This window comes from Elephantulus edwardii, unplaced genomic scaffold (genome assembly GCF_000299155.1).
Source record: "Elephantulus edwardii isolate Elephantulus edwardi_28Jun2011 unplaced genomic scaffold, EleEdw1.0 scaffold00157, whole genome shotgun sequence".
Taxonomy (NCBI): domain Eukaryota; kingdom Metazoa; phylum Chordata; class Mammalia; order Macroscelidea; family Macroscelididae; genus Elephantulus; species Elephantulus edwardii.
The window spans coordinates 4,034,138-4,042,354 of NW_006399907.1; the positions used below are offsets into that span (position 1 = coordinate 4,034,138).

The following is an 8,217-nucleotide window of genomic DNA, read 5'->3' on the forward strand; positions in this document are numbered from 1 at the left end:
CCAGAGCACTTGATTGTGTTCTTGAGGAACCTATACCTGGATCAGGAGGCTTTCATGTGAACACAGCAGGGGAACACTGCATGATTTGGAATTGGGAAGGGAGTGCATCAGGGATGTATTCTATCTTCATACCTGTTCAGTCTATATGCTGAGCAAAGTATCTGAGAAGCTGGACTCTGTGAAGAGGAGTGTGGCATCAGGATTAGAGGGAGACTCATCAATAACCTGCATTATGCAGATGACACAACCTTGCTCACTGAAAGTGAGGAGAACTTGAAGCATTTCTTGCAGAAGAACAAGATATGCAGCCTTCAGTGTTGATTGTGTCTCAATATAAAAAAAACCCTAAGATTCTTGCCACTAGACCAATAGGTAGTGTCATGATGGATAGAGAGGAGATTGACTCTGTGAACAGCTTCATCGTGCTTGGATCCACAGTTAACACCCTTGATATCAGCAGTAAGGAAATGAGATGCATTGCGCTGGGAAAATCTGCAGTTAGGGAACTTTCCAAATTATTGAGGAGTAGTGATGTCAGTTTTAGGATTAAGGTGCATCTGATTCAGGCCATAGTTTTTAAGATTTCTAGCTATGCATCCGAGAGCTGGACAGTGAGTAAAGATGACAGGTAAAGAATTGATGCCTTTGAACTGTGGTGTTGGAGAAGAGCACTGAACATCCCATGGACATGTCTTGGAGAGGGTGCAGCTGCAGTGCTCTTTGGAGGCATGAATGTTGAGGCTTCGCCTCACATACTTTGGACACATTGTTAGGAGGTGCTCTTCCTTGGAGATGGACATGATGTTGGGAAGGGTGGAGGGTCAATGAAGGAGAGGAAGACCCTCAGCCAGGAGTGTTGACAGTGACTGTTGTAATGGGCTCTTGTGTGTCTGGAAGTGTGAGGATGATGCAGGACAACACTAGGTTCCGATTTTTTGTTCGTAGGGTCGCTATGCATCGTACTGGACTCAAAAGCACTATAAGCAACGACAATAGTAGCTTTGTGGGAAAAATAACCTGGCTGCGTGCTCCTGTAAACATTACAGCCAAGGAAACCCTATGTGGTTCTTCTTCTATGTCCTAATAAGATTGTAACTGACAAAATATGAACTTGGTTCTCTCTTGTGGAAAATAATGATAATTCTACCAGTGAACTACTCTTGTCTTAGTTTATTATCATGAATCCACTAATGGAATTTGCAAGTTTTGAACTAGGGTTATATGGCAAAAATATTGGAAAATATACATTTTTTGTTTATATCCTATTAAATACTGTCTTCTTTTAGGAAGATGCTAAATTTGTTTCATGTATATACAGTAGAGGATCTTTTAATAATGAAAAGTAGGTGAAAATAGGTTACCAACTTCAAATATTTCTAAAATGATAAATTATCTGCCTGTGATTTTCACAAGTGTCTGAAATCACTAGTGGCATGAAACTTGCCAATTGTGAATGACAACTTTAACGACAAACACCATTCCTTGCTGTGTCTGAATTTATATATGTGGTTCAGCTCTCATCCTGCTGCTTCTTTAAGACTTTACCAAGAAATTCTCACATTTTTAGCATCTTGACTTTTCTTTTACTTTTCAATTTCATAAGGCCCTCCTCCCTATTATTTAAGACTTTTTTTCCTGTGTGGTTTTTGAAGTTTCTCTGATTAACATTTTTTTCTTAGATAATATAATTTCTAGATTTGTTGTTGTTATTGTTATATGCCATTGTGTCATCTGTGACTCACAGTGACCCTGTCCATGTGCAGTAGCTCTGAAACCTGCCTTATCCTGAGCTAGTCTCACTGTCTACCACACTCCCACCCTCATTCTCCTAGTTACAGTGTCAAGCCATTTCATCTGGGTTGCTTTCTTATTCACTATGTATATAATTTCTTTTTCCATGTGCCAAAGCATCTTTCTTTCTTTTATGAGTTTTCTGTTAAACTTTTTTTAAAAACCCATATAATATTTACAGTGATATTGTTGTTAGGTACTATTGAGTTGAGTACGACCCATAGTGACCATAAGAACAAATGGATGTGAACCTTGTCCTATTGTGTGCCATCCTCATATTTTCTGATACACTTGAGTGCATCGCTGCGGTTACTGTACAACAGACTCTTTACAACAGAACAGAATGTTGCCTAGTCCTGAACCGTCCTCATAATCATTGCTGTAGTTGAACCCATTGTTACAGCTACTGTGCTATTCCGTCTTGTTGAAGGTCCTCATTATTGCTGACCCTCTGCTCTACAGAAAGCTTCATGCCCTCCTCTGAAGTTGATTGCTTTGAAGCATTTGACCAAAGTATGTAAGACAAATTTTTCCATCCTTTATTAAACTATGTACAACAACATAGTCTAATAAAATGGCAAAGCTTATAGAAAGGTATAACTCTGAAAAAGACAAACTCATAATTTTAAATCTGACAGATAACAACCTTAAGACAGGATAATTTGCTCCTGAGAATATTGTGTCAGTTTATAATTTTACAATAAATGCAGTAAATACATTTGACCACTCTGTTGCTTGCACTACTTATTACTGACATTTTAGTATGCCAATTGGAGAAGTAATACATATTTCTTGTTATTATTTTTTCATTCTTAATAGTATGCTTGAGATTTATTATGTACTTATTTATCATTAGCTTAGGTCTGTTTTCTATATTTCTCTTTTCTATATGTCTCATTTTTAAAAATTCTGTTCGTTATTAAAAATTCTGTTCGTTATGTTTAATTATAAAGGAAATAATTGCTTCTGAGTAGATTCTAATTCATGACAACCCTAGATGTGTGAGTGTAGAACTGTGTACCAAGGTTGTTCAATGCCTAACTTTTTGGAAGGAGACCACCTAGTCTGTCTTCGGTGCCTCTGAGTTGACTTGAATCTTCACCATTTTGAGTGGTACTTGTAGACATTAACTATGTTAAAGACTCAGCCGGTTGAGTTGAATTGATTCCAAATCATAACAGCTAATTTATTGTGAGATGTTGACAAGTCATTTCATACTCTTTGCAGTCTTAAGGAGAACAGAACACAATATAGCCTAGTCTTGAACCATCTCCATAACCCTTGCGATATTTGAACCTTGTTGCAGCTACTGTGTCATTCCATCTTGTTGAAGGTCTTCCTCATTTTTGCTGACTCTCTGTTTTTCAATGGTCAGTGTCCTTCTCCAGGACTGGTACCTCCTGATATCTAAAGTATGAAAGACAAGTTTTGCCATCCTCCCTTCTAAGGAGTGTTCTAGCTGTAAAAGACAGATTTTTTTTTCCATTCTTCTGATAGTTTATGGTATATTTAATATTGTTCTGCAACACTGTAATACAAAGGTAACAATTCTTTTTTTAGACTTCCTTATTCAGTGTTTCATTTTTCATTTGTATATAAGCACAGTGAAAATAGCATGGTTTGGGAAATGTATACCTTTGGCCTTGGAGTGACACCTTTGCATTTTTTATCTCGAAGAGATCTTTAGGTAGCTCTGGTGGCCTAGTGGCAAGAAGCTGCATTGCGATCCCAGAGGTGCCTGATTCAAATCCACCAGATGCTCTGCTAGAGAAGGAGGGACAATCTCCTCCTGTACCAGTCAGATCCAATTTGGCAGTACACACACACAAAATTAAAAGAAAAAAAAGGAAAAGAAGAGATTCTTAACGAGATTTTCCCACTGAAATAAATTTCATTTGATTTCTGTTCTGATGGTTCCATCAGCACTGAATATAAATCCAAGTAAAATTCTTTCTCAATTTTTTCCCTTATTGTTATATAATCATAGTAATTTGGTTCTTGAACAACACAGCCATCGGCAACATGGAATGCACAGATAGTCCCTGGCTTTATACTACTATGCCTGTAATTGCTATCAAAGTACACATCTGTGTCACCATAAAAAACCTGTGGCTGCCCTCACTTCTTACAGGTATTAAAAGTCAGGAATAGGTACACACATCCCCAGGTACCACGCTGCTGCTGGATTGTGTGGTGCAGCCTGAAGGAGACACCCTAGGCAGGCACAGAATAGACCTTGGCCCAGCCCTGGGCCCAGCCCTGGTGGCAGATGGAATGAATACTTTGGTTCACTATATGCATGGAAAGCAGCTCAAGAGAGCTTGCTTCTCTGTAGGTTAGTGAGCTGCAGCTTGGGCAGGCCAAGGCAACATCAGTCATCAAGAGAGAGTAGGTACAAAAAAATACCACAAGAAGTCGAATACATTTATACTGTCTTATCTCACTATAAAAAGTTACTTACAACTGTCCTTTTGCATATAAATCAAGATATTAGAACATTTGGTTAACTAGAAGTATTGCTAGGCACATCTTTCTGCAAGTATAATACAGAAAGGCTCACATGGTCACAGGCCTGGGAGCGCCACCCTGCGGGGTAGGAGGGCAATCATGTCATGTGATAAAGGGTGGTGGGCCAACCCCTAGGCCTCAGTACATGCTTGATGTGGAGTTTGGACCCCTTGTTCATGAGCCAGTGGGCAGCCCTCATGCAGGGCCTTAAGGCACAAGGTCACCGTCATTTGGCCGAGCTCCCTACATGCAGGGGTTCCAGAAGTAATTGCTGTGAGACCTGAGGTGTGGAGGGAGGTTCAGCTGTGGGGCCCCCACCACTGCAGGCTTACAAAGTGGATCAGATTTAATTTTTTAAAAACAGGTAAACGGATTTATCTTTTTTAAAAAGGACAATCTCTGGTTGTAAGATCACTTCAGCTGCGTTTAAAATGGAGTTTCTCTGGCTGCCCTAGATCATGGACTTGGAGAACAACACCTGGAGGTGGGAGGTGGTGACTCTTACCCAGGGTGTGATTGTGCAGGTCTGTGAATAGCTGGATGGCCTCCTCTACTGAGCCCATCTGGATCACTGCCATCCTGCACTCCTTCTGGAAAAACGTGAAACCCTTGGCTCTCCCTTCATTACTGGAGAAGAGAATCTGGAGGTCATTTTCTGATACGGAGGGCTGGATGTTGGAGAGGTACAGGGTGGCAGAGCGTGGGAAGATGTTCTGGAAGTTCTTGGAGCCAGGCTTCTTAAAGCAGTGCAGGGGCGAGATGCCTTAGTCCTTGGTGATGCTCTGGTCCTCCTGACCTTCCCCGGGCAACTGCACCTTCTGGTGCTCGGACAGTGTTATGCACACTTGCTTCCCATGCAGCTTGTGCCTGTTGAGATGGCTCATGGCCAGCTGGACTTGGCTCCATCAGCCGTCTGCACCAGGGCCGCCTTCTTGTTGAACAAGATCTTCACACACTGTACACACCTAAGATAATAAAGCTACGTTGGGGTGTGATGCTCTCTGGGTTCAGGTTGCTGATGTGAAGGACCACGTTTCCTGACCCTGCCAGGCCAGGAATGGCAGTGTGACCTGCTGCTGCTGCAGCCAAGGGAGTACCTAGGGGAGCCAGGGCGTCATGAATATTGTAAACAGAGAGGCTGGCCACTTGAGGGATGGCAAAGGTGGGAGGGAAATCAGCTCCTGCATATGGAGAAGCTGAGAATATACCAGGTGCACCAAAGGCAGCCATGGTCTAATACAGGGAGGGATGGCTGTCCTCAGAGAGCAGGTCAGGGCTCCTGTGTTGTTGTACTTGATGTTGAGGCTTGTGAACTTGGAGAAGCCGATGCGCAAAGTCCAGCAGCTGTTGTAGATGTTCTGTCCATCCAGGAACAGCTAGGCATGCTGGACACTCATGGGTTCTGAATGCTGCAGCAGAGCCTGCCAACTGGAATTGGTGAAGGTGATTCAATTGTGTTCATGACAGTTCCAAATCTGATAGAGCACATCCAGCATCATGGGGTAGAAGAGGTTGTCCATAATAATGTGCAGCACGGGGCGCTGGCCAGCCATAGTTATGCCCACATCCACTGCCGCGGCTGAGGTGGCTCGTGCCAGATTTACTGGTTGGACTGAGTTGACAGCCTGCAGGGTGGCCTGGGTGCTTGCTTGGTTGGGTGAGCTGTCAGTCTTAAGCTCCTTGTGGTTGGAGAAGTAGATGTAGATGGGCTGGCTGTGCAGCATAACTGCCGCTGGGATATAGTAGTTGACCGCGGTGTTGGCTACAGCCTCTGTGTTCTTCTCAAAGAAGGCCTGATTCTTCCCCTTCAGCATCAGCAGGTTGGTGATCTTTCCAAGTAGCAGTACCAGGATTTGACCTCATCCTTGGTGATGTCACTGGGCAGCTTGTGAATATGCACCACATGTGACAGGGTGCCTGAGTTTGTGCTGTCCTCCTTGAGCTTCTTTCTTTCATTCTATATGTCTGCAGAGGCTGAGCTGCTGCTCATGGAAAAAGTCCCATTGGTGACGCAGATAGAGAAGAGCTCCTCAAATCCCCACTTTGTACCAACTGTTATATCTGGGACAATGCCATCCATTGCACACACAGGGGACCTGAAGGGGACTGATTGGAGGCACCAGAATCCTTCTCAAATCTTGATGAAACATTCTTCCTCATACATTATGCCACATTTTTCTTCATATGATTCTATGGGCAATATGTTGAATGATATAAGAAACATCAAAAGAAGATGGAAGAAGTACATAGAGTCACTGTACCAAAAAAGAAGCGGTCAGCACTGAAACATTTTAGGAAACACTATGGAACCAAGAACTAGTGATAATGAAGGATGAAGTGCATGCTGCACTACAGAGATGAGCAAAAAATTAGGCCCTAGGATTGGATGAAAGACCAGTTGACATGTTTCAAGAAGCAGCCTGGATGTGCTCATTGACCTATGTCAAGAAATTTAGCTTTCTGGCATCTTGACAAGAAGAGATGCATATTTGTTCTCATTCGTAAAAAAATATTCCAGCAGAATGCGGAAATATGAAACAATATGTTAATAACACATGCAAGTAAAATCTTGCTGAAGGTTATCACAGCCAGCTGGAACAGTAGGTGGAAATGAACTTAAAATTCAAGATGGATTTGGAAGATCCCATGGAACCAGGGCATCTTGCTTGATAGCAGAGAATAGCAGAATTGCTATTTTATTTGTATTTTATTGACTATGCAAAGACATTTGACTGTGTGAATCATAAATTATAGATAGCATTGAGAAAATGGGAACCCTAAAACACCTAATTGTGTTCATAGACTAAGAAGCAGTTATCCAGACAGAACATGAGAACACTGTATGGTTTAGTCAAGAGGCGTACATCAGGATTGCATCCTTTTCTCTATGCCTGATCACTTTGTATGCTGATCAGATCATTAAAGAAGCTGTTCTAGATGATTAATGCTATGGCATCAGGGACAACACTGACACTAAAGGTTAACTCCACAATAAGGGATATACCTTTAATTTGCTGGTCTGTCTGATACTTCTCTAAATCTGAACATTCACATTAAGACAGACTAGGAAGAAGGATTGGCCATCCAATTCTGAAATAACAGGCCTCTGAAAACCCTATGTACAACAGAACACATGTAGATAACAGAAGAGGCAAAGGAGGTTGCGTTTTCAAGTATGGAAATACAAGGAAGAGGAACAGTTGTAACAGACACTGGTGATTGGGACATGGAATGTGAGAACCATGAATGTAGGAAAATTAGATATTGTTAAGAAATGGAGCGCATAAATATTGACATACTAGGCATTGGTGAGATGAGATGGACTGGCATGGGGCATTTTGAGTTGGATGACCATATGATATATTACTCTGGAGATGAAAAGGTGAGGAAAAAATGGAGTTGCTTTCATAGTTAAAAAAGTCATTGCTAGATCCATCTTGAAGTACAATATTGTAAGTGAGAGGATAACATCCATACGCATACAAGGAAGTCCAGTGAATACTACTATCATTCAGATACATGCACCAACAACCAGAGCCAAGGAAGAGGATATAGAAGATTTTTACCAACTTTTACAATCGGAGATTGATCGAACATGCAGTCAAGATGCATTGATAATAATGGGTGACTGGAATGCAAAAGTCAGAAACAAAGAAGAAGATTCAGCAATTGAAAAACATGGACTCGGTGACAGAAATGGAGCTGGAGAGAGAATGATCGAATTTTGCCCAGTGACTTATTCATAGCAAATACATTTTTTAAGAGACATAAACACAGGTTATATACTTGGATTTTACCTGATGGTATGCATAGGAATCAGATCGATTACATCTGTGGAAAGAACCACTGGAGAAGCGCAATATCAGCTGTAAAAACTAGGCCAGGAGCTGATTGTGGAACAGATCACCAACTACTCAT

At 41.6% G+C, this 8,217-nt stretch overlaps 1 protein-coding gene and 1 pseudogene across 2 annotated transcripts in view; one reads left to right on the plus strand and one right to left on the minus strand.

The window, feature by feature from the left end:
* CCDC91 (coiled-coil domain containing 91) overlaps positions 1–8,217 on the plus strand; it is a 392,671-nt gene that overhangs the window by 119,644 nt on the left and 264,810 nt on the right. The gene's annotated exons all lie outside the window — the stretch shown is intronic.
* On the minus strand, positions 4,751–6,382 carry LOC102856099 (annotated as a pseudogene).